The sequence below is a fragment of the Lolium perenne genome, chromosome 2 (assembly GCF_019359855.2).
Source record: "Lolium perenne isolate Kyuss_39 chromosome 2, Kyuss_2.0, whole genome shotgun sequence".
NCBI lineage: Eukaryota > Viridiplantae > Streptophyta > Magnoliopsida > Poales > Poaceae > Lolium > Lolium perenne.
This window is the reverse complement of record NC_067245.2, coordinates 230,581,209-230,599,327: the sequence shown is the minus strand read 5'-3', so window position 1 is coordinate 230,599,327 and position 18,119 is coordinate 230,581,209.

The window sequence follows — 18,119 nt, the reverse complement described above, 5'->3', positions numbered from 1 at the left end:
TTCAATTCAATTCTAGAACTCATGACAAGGATACTCACACAAGTTCTTTATCAAACCTTGAGATTTGTGGGGAGTTTGGATTGCTTCCCATTATGGCTCTCAAATGCAACTATGATGAATCTCTTGTGACTCAATGCTTTGCAACGGTCTATTTTCATGAGGATAAAGCTCGGTCCATTACTTGGATGACTCGTGATGTGGTACTCACTGCCACTTGGAGTGAATTTGGACGTATTCTGGGTTATACCATTCCGGAAAATTGTGAGGATGGAACTAGTGGTTGGAGGTTCCATGATGATCTGAATGCAAGCTCCAAGGATGTGCTAGCTTCTCTCTATATGCATGGTAAATGCAAGCTTGGGTACACTTCCGGTCTTCAGCCAGTCTATGATATCATGCTACACATCTACCGTGAGACCATTGCCGCCAAAGTAGGTAACCTTGATGAGATTCACTCCTTTGTCATTGACTTATTGCTTCAAACACACCTCCGGAGGGACAAAGGTGTGAAGATGGATGTGATGGATTGCTTGTGGAATCAGCTTTATTTGCGTATGCTGGAGAAGAGGTCACCTTCATTTGCTCCATATATCATGAAGCTCATTTGTGAGAGGTAGAGTGACAAGTTTGACAGTGTGCGCATTGAACCTTCTGCCAACCTTACCGAGCATCGTAGCAAGAAGCTACTTATCAAAGATCATGGGCTTCCAGCTCCAGCCACAACAGCCCCTACAGCAACTCCTGCCACAGCCACAACTCTAGCAGCACCTACAACAACATCTGCAGGTCCTTCTGCTACACATATAGATGGATTTCCTGTTCATATGGGACTTGGGCCAACTCCCAACTCCATGTATGACCCTATGATCGAGCCATCTTGGTACAAGAAGCTCAAGATCAAGGTGAAGAAGATCTTCTTTCTACAACTAGATATCCAGGAGCGTATGTATGACACTTATGTGGCCGAGAAGAAAGCTCTACGACGCCCGAAGAGCATCATGCGGAAGCTAGAGTTGGAAGTGTCTCCTCCAGGATCTGAAGAGAATATCATTCCTAAGCCCAAGTGGATCTCTTCTCACAGTCAGTGGTCTGATGATGAAGCCGGACCCTCTTACAGTGACGACTCTTCTCAAGACGATACGAATGACTTCCTTTGAGGCTCACGGGACGCTAACATCACTCTTCAACCTTTTTGGCGTCTTGATGCCAAAGGGGAGAAGAGTTCTAGTAGGTTGCTTACGGGAATTGCATGTGAAGTCACAAGCTTGTGTTTTCTTTGACTCTCTATGCTTGTGACTTATGGCTATTAGGTGTTGTGAACTATCTCGTTATGTTTTATGGACTTTATCTATCTATGTATGAGACATATGCTATCTAGCTATCTATGGTAAAGACTAAGTGAACTACTTGTGGTATGATCTCTAAAATAAACACTTGTATTTACTTATATATGCTATGTCTCTACTTAGTGCAAGATATGAATATGATTGATTACTCTTTGGTTCTTGCACTTGTTGGTCAGTCTATAAAATATTAGAGAGTATTGATCCTAGATGATGTGCTCTTGTTCAAAATGCAATTTGAAATGGTTGCACATGTCTAGGTGGAGCTTGTCTACTTTTGTTAGAAAGTGCTTAAAATTCAATTCTTATGCAAATTATTATGTTATCATCAAGAACCAAAAAGGGGGAGATTGAAAGAATATATCACCTAGGTGGTTTTGGTGGTGATAACAATGGTCGTGTTTAACTAATTATTTGTATAAGAACTGTAGGATTTTATCAATGATAATATTTGAAGAATCTTTATACAAAAGTTTGAAGAGCTTCAAGTGTGTCTTACTATTTCTCTCTATGTATGATTCACAACATGAGAGAATTACGTGGGATTTATCACTTATTGACAAGGGATTAACTTGTCAATGCCTACAAATTGTAGACTTATGGTTTCGTAGAAAGTAGAGGGCAAGTAGATCTCGAAGGTTCAGCCGAAAAGGTGCTCGACACAGAAAATATGGTGTGTGTTGACAATAGATTCGATCCCCTCTTTCTCCCTCGGCTCCTCTTTATATAGGAGGTAGAGCCGAGGCTTTTCGTGTCGGGTAAGTTACAAACTGCTGAGAGGCGTATTAGGCCTTTCCTATTTTGCTACACAGTTCCTAATACAACTCTATTTTCCTTATCGAGGATCTATGGGCTACTGGGCCTTCAATGCTTCGGGTCGCGGGCCTTCAGACAACCTCGGGTACTTTATTCGGCAGGCCTATTCGGCATTCCTATGTCAGTAGCCCCCGAGATTTTGCTTGAATCGTAGAGTCGAGTAAAATCTCCATCGTAGAACCAAGTCGTATGTTTATAGAACTTTCGAATTACCATAAATATTTTGCGCAATGTCTATATTATATAGGGATGATGGTAGATGGGGCTGGTTCATCTGACGGATCAAGTACCAGTTAACTGCTCTTGTGGCAAACCCGCAAAAACCTACTTCAAGCTCGAGTCCCTGGTCTCGAACTCGGGATACCGACGTAATTTGACACGTGCCGCTTAAGGACTTATCGCGAACCGAATCCCAGTTATGTTTTATCGAATACCTGACGCGTTCGTTAGGATTTTTCTTCGCATCTGTTGACACGGATAAAGTGGAAGAGCGCATTCGGGTGCGATACCACGCCACACATGATAGATCATGGGGACTTACCTTCGTAATCTCTTTCGAGTTACGGCATTCAGAGTTCTTACCGCGACGGACGCGCTCTGAGAATATATTGTCGAGTGCCTTTGTCGGCTTCTGGAATTGCAAATTTATTCGAATTGTCTCATGAAATAATATCTTGATCTCCCGATGGGAGTACATGACGAGTTATGTGTAACTCGAAGATGTGCGATGAAAATTCTTCGTCTGCAATTCTATATTGTCTTGCTATTCTCTTCTTTCTTCTTCCTCGTATTTCATCAGGTGCGCGACCAGCGCTCCCGATGGGAGTAGCCCCCGAGGCTACAACCGAGTGTTTGCACTTGGTTGTAGGCTCAACTTTTGTTATTTTGGTCGACTCTGCATTTTTCCTTTCTCCACATTATCTTATCAGGAGTCTAGACAATACTCATGATAAGAGTAACCCCCAAGCATATGAACAGATGCTTACATCTAGGCATACGCTCTCGAAGTTTCTTTTTAACCGTGCGCTTCTTCAGATCCCAAAGTTTTTGTTGTCGCCATATTTTGTTTCACTACTCGAAGTTTTTTTGAATGACGTTGTTGCTGACGACAGCCACGTACGCCCACCTTAGGAAGCCACGACTCCTGTCAATCCACAGTTGCATGGGTCCAAAACTCTGCGCCTTCGACACGTCGCGCAAGTGAACCGCGCACGTCGTCCGGAATTCCCGGCACGCGCGCAGTAACTTCCCTCCAATAAATTTGTTGTGAAAAGAGCTTTTACCCCTTGAAGACGTGGCGGCTCAGGATCTCCTCTTTTTCTATCCAACGGCGTAGCTTCATCGTATTCCTCTATAAAGCCATGACCTACTCCTCTTTTTTTCCCTTCGCTACGCCGCACATCTTCTCCCCTGTTCATCGTCTTTCTCGAGCACCTCACGCCCACTCTCTGCTCTCGTTCTCGCCTCTCTCCTTTGCACTCTGCACCATGCCGCCACGCACCAAGTGATGCTCGTTCCGTGCTCCAAGCGCCGACGAGCATATAGAGAAGCCCAAGATCTCTGGATGGGAGAGGTCGAAGCTATCCGCTCAGGACCATAAGATGATGTAGAGGATGGGATTGTTCAACAATGAAGCCATGCAGATCCCTGGAGATGAGAGTTCTCCCCATCCTCCGATCAATTTCCGGGTAACCTTTGTCGATTTGCTCACTCGCGGCCTCTCTGTCCCTGTCCACGAATTTCTTCCCGGCCTTCTTTTTGTTTACGGGATTCAGCTACATCAGCTGACCCAAACTCTATCCTTCACATTTCTATCTTCATCACACTTTGCGAGTGCTTCCTGGGCATCCACCCGCACTGGGGCCTTTGGAAACACATCTTCTATATCCGATGCAACAACTCGAAGAACGTCGTCTACAACGTAGGTGGCGTTTGCATCTACGTCCGCCCGGAAGTCGGATATTTCGACGTGAAGTTCGCCGACTCTGTCCAGGGCTGGCATCGGAGGTGGCTCTATGTCAAGGATGAATCCACTCCTACTCAAGAATATGGGCTGGCGCCTTTTGAAGCTACCGAAGACATTCAGAAGCGCCAATCTTGGGATGCAGAAGCTTCAGCCGAAGAGAAAGCAGCTACTGATGCTCTGCTTGCACACATCCGAAAGCTTCAGAATACAGATGGGGCTGAATTATCGGGTGTACAGATTATCGCCTACTTCCTGCGCATCCGAATCCAGCCTCTCCAAGCCCGAAAAAGTCCTATGTGGATGTATTCGGGTGCTGAAGATCCCGACAGGGTCTCTGCCGAGCTTCCTCTGAAGGACTTGGAGAAACTTGTCCGCCGTTTCACTTCGCTGAGCAAGAATCACGAAGTTCCTTCTTTCTGCCGCGTGGAGCCCTTCAGTGGCAGCTGTGCCCTTCCCGAAGTAAGTAGTTTTCTTCGAGTTAAGTTCCTGTTTCTTGAATGTTTTGCTTTTGTTTGTTGACAATTTTGTTTTGTCCTTCCCATACCTTTTGCCTGTAGAAACACCGACTTATTTCCTCTCTTCCCTCACTACCTGAAGGTGGTGAAGTGGATGAGAAAGCCGTTATCCACGACGACTCGCAAGAGTCCTCTGTTCCTGAGGGCGAACCCGCCGAACCCCACGAAACTGCGGGTTCCTCTGATGAAGAGGTAGAATCAGAGCAACGCTCTGACTCTGCTCATTCCGTTTCTCTTTCTCCTGCTTCGTCTCCAGATGGTCGCAAGAGGAAGATGAACGATGACAAAGATTCTAGCGCGTCCAAGCGCGCAGAACCAGTTGCCGAAGAATCTTCTCCGGATGACCAAGAGGCCTTCGACCCCTTCACCATGACCGGCGCTGTTAGCTCGTAAGTTGTTATTTTCTTTTGCCTTTTCCTATCCCGTTTTCTTTCGGTTGCCTTATGTTTTATTTGCTTCTATGTTGACAGAGCTGACGAGGGAGAAGAAAAAGAAGAACCCGAAGCTCAAGGGCCAGCTCCGACGAGCACTTCCAACACGCTGGTTCTATCCGAGGAACGTCGTGTTACTTCGGAAGCTTCGCCTCCCCCGCAGCATAACTCGGAAACACCAACTCCAGTGCCCAGCCCTCGAGCGCCGAAGCTGAATAAAGCTAAAACCGAGGCTGGTAGCACTCATGAGCTTGCCACTGGGAGTACGTCGGGTCCTCCCCTTGAAGATGTAAGTTTCTTTTTGCTGCTTGTCGTCCTTTGTTTTTTCTACGCGAAGTATTTTGTACTTGTAACTTATGTTTTTTTCTTATCGGCTTTTATGCAGCCCTTGATGAAGAGGTTGATTGACATAGGCTCCCATCATTGGGTTCCGTGACGAGGCTGCATCTTTGAAAGGTAAAAACTTCAACTCTTTTGTCTCCTGTGTCTCCTTGTCTTGTTTTTACACATTCTCTTACTTTTTCTTTTCAGAGGCGCTTCGTCGTGCTGAGGAGCACGCTGATGCCTTAGAGGCCAAGCTCAAGATCAGCGAGGAGGCCAAGCTTAAAGTTATTAAGGAGGCCAAGCTCAACGCCGACGATTTGGGAGCCAAGCTCGAGGCTAGCGAGGAGGCCCGTAAGAAAGCTGAAAGGATGCTTCCCAAGTGGAAGACTTGCGCCAAAGACTCCAGGCAGCTGAGGACGCTTTGAGCGATAAGGAGGCCAAGCAAGTTTAGTGCGAAAACGCTATAGTCAAGCGCCTCGAGACACAGTCTCGAAGATTTTCAAGTACTATCTTTCCCTTGTCTTTTAATTTTCCTTGTGTTAACCTTATTCTTTGACGTTGACGAAGTCCTGCTTTTCTCCAGCATGGAAAATGGGTGAGCAGTACACCTTGAGCCAGGAAACGGAGGATCGTCTTCTGGACACTCTCGACATTCTTGAGCTGAATTGTGATTTGGCGCAAAAATGCCTGACATTTGCGCGGAGTGCGCTGAAGCGCGTCTTCCCGCACTTCTTCCCGAAGGATGCTCAACCCGAGGTTTTCGCTCAGCTTGCCCATCATTTTCTGGCAGAGGATGATCCATCTTTGGCCTATCGCCAAGCTAGCTTGAAGATCGGAGTCGAAGGGACCATTGCTTTGGTGGCGGCCAGCGGCCAAAACGTTGACTGGGTGCAAGCTGCGACTCCCAAGGGTCTGAACGCCGAAAAGTGGAAGGCTTTTGTCAAGGGCGCCAAGATTTACTCGAAGAAGCTTATCTCCTTCCTCGACCCGAAGTCTACGGCTTTTGCTAGTGCTGCTCGCCCGGAGGTCAAGTAGACCAACTTGCACTTCCTTTGTTTTTCTCTTTTGTAGACAGTATCACCTTTTGTTGCTCCCAATCATTAGTATGGGCTTCTTATAAGCCTTATTTTGTAAGGACGCCAATGTAATATCTTTGACTATGAATGAAAAGTGTGCCTTGCCAAATGATTGATTTCGAGTTTTTCTTGTTCCAGCTGATTTTTTACAACTATACTGGTGCTGGTCCTTCCAACGCTTCTCCTGCTAGTTCTCATTCTGCGAAAGTACCTGTCGACGTTTCCTTGGAGGTTTCGTCGGGTTCTGAATTGGTGAGTCACGAGATAGCTGAGTTACGACAATAATTGCAGTCGATGAAAAGACAAACTGTAATTGTCATGGAACGATCCCGTAAATCTTTGGATCGGGAGCGAGCTGCCCTTCAGCAAGTGCATGAAGCCATTGAGTTGAAAGAAACTGCGACTGCTGATGCTGCGCGATCTGCTCAACGCGAGAATTATATGCTTGACTTGATGACTGATGCGAGCCACGACATGGCTGGTATGTTGCTGTTATTTTATTGCTCCCTTGCTATCTTTTCTGTGCCCTTCCTTGTGCTTCAATTCTCTTTTCTTCTTTTCATAGGTGCCTTTGTAGATGATGCCGCTGAAGAACAACGAGTAAATGCTCGGGTTGAAAATCTTCTTCGCCTTGCTAAGAGCCATGGCGTTAATTTTTGGGCGGATGAGGGTCGCACTCGCCGTATTGTTCAGTTTCAGGATCGAGCTACCCAAACTCGGGGATTTCTCGACTTCTGCAATAGCACTTTGGCCATGGTATATAATGCCTTGTTTTCTCGGAATCCTCAACCTGATAATCTTCCTCAGCTTATGGATAAATTCAGAGACGTGTGCAGTATCCATGGCTTCGTCAAGGCTCTGATTATTGTTGGTGCTAAACTGGCTTTGATTTGGCTGAAGATTTGTCAATCGAAATTGGATTTTAACACGGTCCTCGAAACTTTTTACCTCAAGGCGTCGAAGAAGAAAATAAAAGTCGACAAGCATGATGCAGTTGTGTCTCCTGTCGCCGAAGTGATGGTTGATGAGCTTCTTCAGGTAGACACTGGTTTCTTCAAGGAGTTTCGATACGACGTTTCCACTCAAAGTGGCCCTGCTACAAGAGAAAATGTAAACATAGACAACTTGATATAGGAATTTTTTGTTTCTTTTTTTGCAATGTGTTGGGTTGGACCAGAACGCAAAGATGTATACGTTTGTCTATCATGTATATTGTAAACTTATTGCGAGACTTGTATAAAGTCAGGGCAAGTTCTTCTGAGTTTGTTACTATCTTTCCTTCAGCCCCCGAGTACTTTGTTTGGCATAATATGTTTATTTTTCACGAGGTTTTTGTGTAACCAAGGCGTTTATATTTGATGAGTGTGATGTAGTTGAATATATTGTAAGTTTGTCGAGTTCAAGCCCCCGAGCGTTGCTTGAGGCAAAGAAAGGAGAAATATTTTTCATCACTATTTTTATTTCAACCATGCTATATTGCAGCATCGCAAGCCCGCCTCATTGAAAACCTTTCAGTTCCACTCGGTGCCCTGAAAGAAAAAGAGTGCGTCTGAAAACTTGCGAGCTCTTCAGATACAATTTATGTTTACATGGATTGTACTATGTTGGCTTCCTTCTAGGCATAGAAACGCCGCAGCTGCGCAACGTTCCACGTGTTTGGCTCGTCTTTGCCTCACTTCTTGTCCTTCAGTCAATAAGCTCCTCCTGGAATTACTTCAGTAACAATGTATGGCCCTACCCATGGAGATTCGAATTTTTGTGGCTATCTTGTTTGAATCGAAGGACTAGATCGCCAACTTCGAATGACCTGGGTCGTAGACGTCGGCTGTGGTAGTTTTCAGATTTTGCTGATACGTGGTTACTCTCTATAGTACCTCATCTCTGGCTTCGTCGAGTGCGTCGACATAATCTTCAAGCGCCTTTCGCGAGGTTTCTTCATCGTATTCCATGACTCTGGGAGAATTATGCTCTATTTCTATCGGGAGTACCGCCTCGGCTCCTTGAACTAAGAAGAATGGCGTTTCTTGGGTTGCTGTATTGGGCGTTGTTCGTATGCTCCATAACTCATTGGTCAGCTCGTCAACCCAAGTATGCCACGCTTTTTAAAGCGGTGTTAGTAAACGCTTCTTGATGCCATTGCAGATGATGTTGTTTGCTTTTTCGACTTGGCCGTTGGTTTGCGGGTGCGCTGATACGTCTCCAACGTATCTATAATTTCTGATGTTCCATGCTAGTTTTATGACAATACCTACATGTTTTGTTCATACTTTATATCATTTTTATGCATTTTCCGGTACTAACCTATTAACAAGATGCCAAAGCGCCAGTTCCTGTTTTCTGCTGTTTTTGGTTTCAGAAATCCTACACAGGAAATATTCTCGGAATTGGACGAAACAAAAGCCAAACCTCCTATTTATCCGAGGGACACACGGAGCCAGAAGGGCAAGCCCGGGGGAGGCCCAGGGCCTCCTCCCCATAGGGGGGCGCGGCCAGGCCCCCAGGCGCGCCGCCAGGTGGGGAGCCCACCTCGGGACTCCACCGACATCGCCCCTTCGCCTATATATTCTCCCAGAAGTGAAAACCCTAAATCAATGAGTCATATTCCACGAAAAGTTACGTAGCCGCCGCCATCGCGAAGACAAGTTTCGGGGGATAGAACCTCTGTTCCGGCACGCCGCCGGGAACGGGAAATGCCCCCAGAATCCATCTCCATCGACTCCACCGCCATCTTCATCGCCGCTGCTGACTCCCATGATGAGGAGGGAGTAGTTCTCCCTCGAGGCTGAGGGCTCTACCGGTAGCTATGTGGTTCATCTCTCTCTCCCATGGTGTGATCTTTATGTGATCATGAGCTTTGTATCACTATTAATCTATGTGCTACTCTAGTGATGTTATTAAAGTAGTCTATTCCTCCTCCATGATGTAAAGTGGACAGCGTGTGCATCATGTAGTACTTGGCGTAGGCTATGATTGTAATCTCTTGTGGATTATGAAGTTAACTATTACTATGATAGTATTGATGTGATCTATTCTTGATAGTGTGTATGCTATGTTAGTACTCGGTCTAAATTGCAACGGTATTATCTTGGATTATGATTTGATGAGGATATCCCTATGAGTGGTGTTTGTCAAGTACTTGATGAACTTTGAGTGGAGCTTTTGTAGCCACTACGTGATGATTAGTGATTCCAATAGGAGAGTAATTCAGAGTAGCACAAGTGAAGAGAAGTTATCTAATTGTCCAATTATGTGATCATTGTTGAGAGTGTCCACTAGTGAAAGTATGATCCCTAGGCCTTGTTTCTAAGCATTGAAACACCGTTTCCAACAAGTTCTGCTACATGTTCGCTTGCTGCCATTTTTATTTCAGATTGCAATTACTACTTATAATCATCCATATTACTTGTATTTCACTATCTCTTCGCCGAACTAGTGCACCTATACATCTGACAAGTGTATTAGGTGTGTTGGGGACACAAGAGACTTCTTGTATCTTAATTGCAGGGTTGCTTGAGAGGGGTATCTTTGACCTCTACCTCCCTGAGTTCGATAAACCTTGGGTGATTCACTTAAGGGAAACTTGCTGCTGTTCTACAAACCTCTGCTCTTGGAGGCCCAACACTGTCTACAGGAATAGAAGCATGTGTAGACATCAAGCTATTTTCTGGCGCCGTTGCCGGGGAGGTAAGGTAAAAGGTATTCACATCCTCCGACTACTAAGCTATTTCCTAGCACTGTTGCCGGTGTGTGAGTGCTCGAAGCTATTTCCTTTAGATTCTGCAATTTTATCTTTTTGTCTCTTGTTTTTATTTTCACTAGTTAGGCTTAATGGAAAACAACAAAAATATTAGAGATCTTTATAGTATTTATCTTGTATTAGGACATGATGTGTTTGAAGAGAGAATTAAAAAACCCATGGAACATTGTTTGCAAAATAGTTGTAGCAATGTTATTAGCATGAACTCTTTGAACACTATTATTGCTAATGCTATGGAAGAATTTAAGCTTGGGGAGGTCGGTTTTGATGAAAATGATATTTTTAGTCCCCCAAGTTTTGAGGAGAAAATTTTCTTTGATGATACTTTGCCTCCCATTTATGATGATTATAATGATAGTGGTATTTTGGTGCCACCTACTATGGAGGATAAAGTTTATTATGATTATACCATGCCTGCAATTTATGATGATTACAATGATGGTTATGATAGTTTTACTCCCACTATTACTAATAAAATTGATTATGCTTATGTGGAGAGTAATGATACTTTTATGCATGTGAATAAGAATGCTTTATGTGATAGTTATATTGTTGAGTTTGTTCATGATGCTACTGGAAGTTATTATGAGAGAGGGAAACATGGTTATATGCATCTTAATAATATTAAGTTTCCCCTCTTTATGTTGAGAATCTTGAAGTTGCGCTTGTGTTGCCTTTCTATGCTTGTTGCATTATACTTACATGACTAGTTTATTTACAAGATTCCTTTTCATAGGAAATGGGTTAGACTTAAAAGTGTTTCTTATTTGCTTTTGATGCTCTCTTTTGCTTCAACTCTTATTTCTTGCGCGAGCATCATTAAAATTACTGAGCCCATCTTAATGGCTATAAAGAAAGCACTTCTTGAGAGATAACCCATGTTTTTTATTTTTGCTACTGTTTTGTTGTGTCTTGGAAGTTGTTACTACTGTAGCAACCTCTCCTTATCATGTTTATTTCATTGTTGTGCCAAGTAAAGTCTTTGATAGTAAAGTTGATACTAGATTTGGATTCCTGCGCAGAAACAGATTTTTAGCTATCACGAATTTGAGTTGATCTCTCTGTAGAAAACTCGTAAAATCCTGAAACATTTCATGCGTGATCCTCAGATATGTACGCAACTTTCATTCAATTTGAGCTTTTCAATCTGAGCCTGTTAAGTGCCTCGAAAAAATTCGTCTTTACGGACTGTTCTGTTTTGACAGATTCTGCCTTTTATTTTGCATTGCCTCTTTTACTGTGTTGAGTGGATTTCTTTGCTCCATTAAATTTCAGTAACCTTTGGTAATGTCCAGAAGTGTTGGGAATGATTGTGTCCTTGCTGAACATGTGAATTTTTGATTATGCACTAACCCTCTAATGAGATTGCTTTGAGTTTGGTGTGAAGGAAGTTTTCAAGGATCAAGAGAGGAGGATGATATGATATGATCAAGAAGAGTGAAACGTCTAAGCTTGGGGATGCCCCCGTGGTTCATCCCTGCATATTTCAAGAATACTCAAGCGTCTAAGCTTGGGGATGCCTTGGGCATCCCCTTCTTCATCAACAACTTATCAGGTCACCTCTAGTGAAATATATTTTAATTCCGTCACATCTTATGTGCTTTACTTGGAGCGTCTGTGTGCTTTTATTTTTGTTTGTGTTTGAATAAAATCGGATCCTAGCATTCATTGTATGTGTTACACGCTCCGCTTTTTCATATGAACACTTGTGTTCTTAGTTTTATTTTTAATATTCATGGCGAAAGTTGAAAGCCGCTTCATTTATTGCTATTTGGTTGGAAACAGAAAATGCTTCATGTGGTAATTGGTATATTATCTTGAATAATTTGATACTTGGCAATTGTTTTGAGCTCTCAAGTAGATCATGTTTAAGCTTTTGCATCATGTAGTTTAAACATATTAGTGGAGAACTACCGTAGAGCTTGTTGAAATTTGGTTTGCATGATTGGTCTCTCTAAGGTCTAGATATTTTCTGGTAAAAGTGTTTGAACAATAGGGAAGACAGTGTAGAGTCTTATAATGCTTGCAATATGTTCTTATGTAAGTTTTGCTGTACCGGTTTATACTTGTGTTTGCTTCAAACAACCTTGCTAGCCAAAGCCTTGTACTGAGAGGGAATGCTTCTCGTGCATCCAAAACCTTGAGCCAAAACCTATGCCAATTGTGTCCACCATAACTACCTACTATGTGGTATTTTTTCTGCCATTCCAAGTAAATACTTCATGTGCTACCTTTAAACAATTCAAAAGTTATTATCTCTTATTTGTGTCAATGTTTTATAGCTCATGAGGAAGTATGTGGTGTTTTATCTTTCAATCTTGTTGGGCAGACTTTCACCAATGGACTAGTGGCACATCCGCTTATCCAATAATTTTGCAAAAAGAGCTGGCAACGGGGTGCCCAGCCCCAATTAATTAACTTTCATTAATAATTCTCTTCACATGTTTTGCCCTGATTTATCAGTAAGCAACTTAATTTTGCAATAGACACTCCTCCATGGTATGTGAAATGTTGGAAGGCACCCGACGATTCGGTTAGCCATGGCTTGTGTAAGCAAAAGGTTGGGAGGAGTGTCATCAATAATGAAACTAAAATACATGTGTAAACAAAAGAGAAGAGGGATGATCTACCTTGCTGGTAGAGATAACGTCCTTCATGGGAGCCGCTCTTGAAAGTCTGGTTGACAAGGGGGTTAGAGTGCCCACTACCATTCGTTGACAACAACAAACACCTCTCAAAACTTTACTTTTATGCTCTCTATATGATTTCAAAACTTGAAAAGCTCTAGCACATGATTTAATCCCTGCTTCCCTCTGCGAAGGGCCTTTCTTTTACTTTATGTTGAGTCAGTTTACCTACTTCTTTCTATCTTAGAAGCAAACACTTGTGTCAATTGTGTGCATTGATTCCGACATGTTTACTTATTGCACTTGTTATATTACTTTATGTTGACAACTATCCATGAGATATACATGTTACAAGTTGAAAGCAATTACTGAAACTTAATCATCCTTTGTGTTGCTTCAAAGCCTCTTATTAAGAATCTATTGCTTTATGAGTTAACTCTTATGCAAGACTTTTTGATGCTTGTCTTTAAAGTACTATTCATGAAAAGTTTTTGCTATATGATTCAGTTGTTTAGTCATTACCTATTTGTTAGCAAACTATAGACCATTGCTTTGAGTAACTTCATTCATCTCATATGCTTTACAATAGTGTTGATCAAGATTATGTTGGTAGCATGTCACTTCAGAAATTATTCTTTTTATCGTTTACCTACTCGAGGGCGAGTAGGAACTAAGCTTGGGGATGCTTGATACGTCTCCAACGTATCTATAATTTCTGATGTTCCATGCTAGTTTTATGACAATACCTACATGTTTTGTTCATACTTTATATCATTTTTATGCATTTTCTGGTACTAACCTATTAACAAGATGCCAAAGCGCCAGTTCCTGTTTTCTGCTGTTTTTGGTTTCAGAAATCCTACACGGGAAATATTCTCGGAATTAGACGAAACAAAAGCCAAACCTCCTATTTTTCCGAGGGACACACAGAGCAAGAAGGGCAAGCCCGGGGGAGGCCCAGGGCCTCCTCCCCATAGGGGGGCACGCCGCCAGGTGGGGAGGCCACCTCGGGACTCCACCGACATCGCCCCTTCGCCTATATATTCTCCCAGAAGTGAAAACCCTAAATCAATGAGTCATATTCCACGAAAAGTTACGTAGCCGCCGCCATCGCGAAGACAAGTTTCGGGGGACAAAATCTCTGTTCCGGCACGCCGCCGGGACGGGGAAGTGCCCCCGGAATCCATCTCCATCGACTCCACCGCCATCTTCATCGACGCTGCTGACTCCCATGATGAGGAGGGAGTAATTCTCCCCCGAGGCTGAGGGCTCTACCGGTAGCTATGTGGTTCATCTCTCTCTCCCATGGTGTGATCTTTATGTGATTGATATGTCTCCGATGTATCGATAATTTCTTATGTTTCATGCCACATTATTGATGATATCTACATGTTTTATGCATACTTTATGTCATTATTATGCGTTTTCTGGAACTAACCTATTGACGAGATGCCGAAGGGCCAGTTGCAGTTTTCTGCTGTTTTTGGTTTCAGAAATCCTAGTAAGGAAATATTCTCGGAATTGGACGAAATCAACGCCCAGAGTCTTATAATTGGACGAAGCTTCCATAACACCCGAGAGCCGCCAGAGGGGAGCCCTGGGGGCCCCACACAACACCCTGGCGCGGCCAGAGGGGGGCCGCGCCCCCCTAGTGTGTGGGCCCACCAGGCCCCCTCCGAGGCTGCCCTTCCACCTATTTAAAGTCTCCGTCGCGAAAACCCTATTACGTTCGACAAAACCAGAGAAAACCTTCCAGAGCCGCCGCCATCGCGAAGCCAAGATCTGGGGGACAGGAGTCTCTGTTCCGGCACGCCGCCGGGACGGGGAAGTGCCCCCGGGAGGCTTCTCCATCGACACCACCGCCATCTTCATCAACGCTGCTGTCTCCCATGAGGAGGGAGTAGTTCTCCATCGAGGCTCGGGGCTGTACCGGTAGCTATGTGGTTCATCTCTCTCCTATGTGCTTCAATACAATAATCTCATGAGCTGCCTTACATGATTGAGATTCATATGATGATGCTTGTAATCTAGATGTCATTATGCTAGTCAAGTGGGTTTTACTTATGTGATCTCCGGAGACTCCTTGTCCCACGTGTGTAAAGGTGACAGTGTGTGCACCGTGTGGGTCTCTTAGGCTATATTTCACAGAATACTTATTCACTGTTATGAATGGCATAGTGAAGTGCTTATTTGTATCCCTTTATGATTGCAATGTGTTTTGTATCACAATTTATCTGTGTGCTACTCTAGTGATGTTATTAAAGTAGTTTATTCCTCCTGCACGGTGTAATGGTGACAGTGTGTGCGTCGTGTAGTACTTGGCGTAGCCTATGATTGTGATCTCTTGTAGATTATGAAGTTAACTATTGCTATGATGGTATTGATGTGATCTATGCCTCCTTTCGTAGTGTGAAGGTGACAGTGTGCATGCTATGTTAGTACTTGGTTTGGTTATGTTGATCTGTCATGCACTCTAAGGTTATTTAAATATGAACATTGAATATTGTGGAGCTTGTTAACTCCGGCATTGAGGGTTCGTGTAATCCTACACAGTTAGTGGTGTTCATCATCCAACAAGAGGGTGTAGAGTCTAGCATCTATCTATTTATTCTGTTATGTGATCAATGTTGAGAGTGTCCACTAGTGAAAGTATGATCCCTAGGCCTTGTTCCTAAATACTGCTATCGCTGCTTGTTTCTTGTTCTCTTGCATGTTTACTTCTGCAATATTACTACCATCAATCGCACGCCAGCAAGCACTTTTCTGGCGCCGTACTACTGCTCATATTCATTCATACCACTTGTATTTCACTATCTCTTCGCCGAACTAGTGCACCTATTAGGTGTGTTGGGGACACAAGAGACTTCTTGCTTTGTGGTTGCAGGGTTGCATGAGAGGGATATCTTTGACCTCTTCCTCCCTGAGTTCGATAAACCTTGGGTGATCCACTTAAGGGAAACTTGCTGCTGTTCTACAAACCTCTGCTCTTGGAGGCCCAACACTGTCTACAAGAATAGAAGCACCCGTAGACATCAAGCACTTTTCTGGCGCCGTTGCCGGGGAGGAAAGGTAAAAGGCACTCATACTCCGGTCCCAGGTAAAGTACTTTTCTGGCGCCGTTGTGTATGTGCTCGAAGCTATTTCCTTTAGATCCTGCAATTGCATCTTTTTGTTTCTTGTTTATACTAGTTAGGCATAATGGACAACAATGAGCTTCTTATTCTATTTCCTGATTTAAGACATGGATGGTTTGATGCGAAAATTAAAAAACCTATGGAACATATTAGTATGAACGCTTTGAACACCAATGTTGCTAATGATATGGAAAATTCTAAGCTTGGGGAAGCTGGCTTTGATGAGCATGATATTTTTAGTCCCCCAAGCATTGAGGAGAAAATTTACTTTGATGATACTTTGCCTCCTATTTATGATGATTATAATGATAGTAGTCTTTTAGTACCGCCTATTATGGAGGATAAATTTGATTATGATTACAATATGCCTCCTATATTTGATGATGAGAATAATAATGATAGCTACTTTGTTGAATTTGCTCCCACTACAACTAATAAAATTGATTATGCTTATGTGGAGAGTAATGATACTTTTATGCATGTGAATAAGAATGCTTTATGTGATACTTATATTGTTGAGTTTGTTCATGATGCCTCTGAAAGTTATTATGAGAGAGGGAAACATGGTTATATGCATCTTAATAATATTAAGTTTCCCCTCTTTATGTTGAGAATCTTGAAGTTACTCGTGTTTTATCCTCTTATGCTTGTCACTTTGTTCTTCATGAATTCATTTGTGTACAAGATTCCTTTTCATAGGAAGCATGTTAGGCTTAAATTTGTTTTGAATTTGCCTCTTGATGCTCTCTTTTGCTTCAAATACTATTTCTTGCGAGTGCATCATTAAAACTGCTGAGCCCATCTTAATGGCTATAAAGAAAGAACTTCTTGGGAGATAACCCATGTGTTTATTTTACTACAGTACTTTGTTTTATATTTGAGTCTTGGAAGTTGTTACTACTGTAGCAACCTCTCCTTATCTTTATTTTATTGCATTGTTGTGCCAAGTAAAGTCTTTGATAGTAGGGTTGATACTAGATTTGGATTACTGCGCAGAAACAGATTTCTGTCTGTCACGAATCTGGGCAGAATTATCTGTAGGTAAGTCAGAAAAATCTGCCAATTTACGTGCGTGATCCTCAGATATGTACGCAACTTTCATTCAATTTGGGCATTTTCATCTGAGCAAGTCTGGTGCCACTTTAAAATTCGTCTTTACGGACTGTTCTGTTTTGACAGATTCTGCCTTTTATTTCGCATTGCCTCTTTTGCTGTGTTGGATGGATTTCTTTGTTCCATTAACTTCCAGTAGCTTTGGGCAATGTCCAGAAGTGTTAAGAATGATTTTGTCACCTCTGAACATGTGAATTTTTATTATGCACTAACCCTCTAATGAGTTTGTTTCGAGTTTGGTGTGGAGGAAGTTTTCAAGGGTCAAGAGAGGAGGATGATATACTATGATCAAGAAGAGTGAAAAGTCTAAGCTTGGGGATGCCCCCGTGGTTCATCCCTGCATATTTCAAGAAGACTCAAGCGTCTAAGCTTGGGGATGCCCAAGGCATCCCCTTCTTCATCGACAAATTATCAGGTTCCTTCTCTTGAAACTATATTTTTATTCGGTCACATCTTATGTACTTTACTTGGAGCGTCTATTTGTTTTTGTTTTTGTTTTTGTTTGAATAAATGCTTGTGTGGGAGAGAGACACGCTCCGCTGGTTCATATGAACACATGTGTTCTTAGCTTTTAATGTTCATGGCGAAGGTTGAAACTGCTTCGTTAATTGTTATATGGTTGGAAACGGGAAATGCTACATGTAGTAATTGATAAAATGTCTTGGATAATTTGATACTTGGCAATTGTTGTGCTCATGTTTAAGCTCTTGCATCATATACTTTGCACCTATTAATGAAGAAATACATAGAGCTTGCTAAAATTTGGTTTGCATAATTGGTCTCTCTAAGGTCTAGATAATTTCTAGTATTGAGTTTTTAACAACAAGGAAGACGGTGTAGAGTCTTATAATGTTTACAATATGTCTTTTATGTGAGTTTTGCTGCACCAGTTCATCCTTGTGTTTGTTTCAAATAACCTTGCTAGCCTAAACCTTGTATCGAGAGGGAATACTTCTCATGCATCCAAAATCCTTGAGCCAACCACTATGCCATTTGTGTCCACCATACCTACCTACT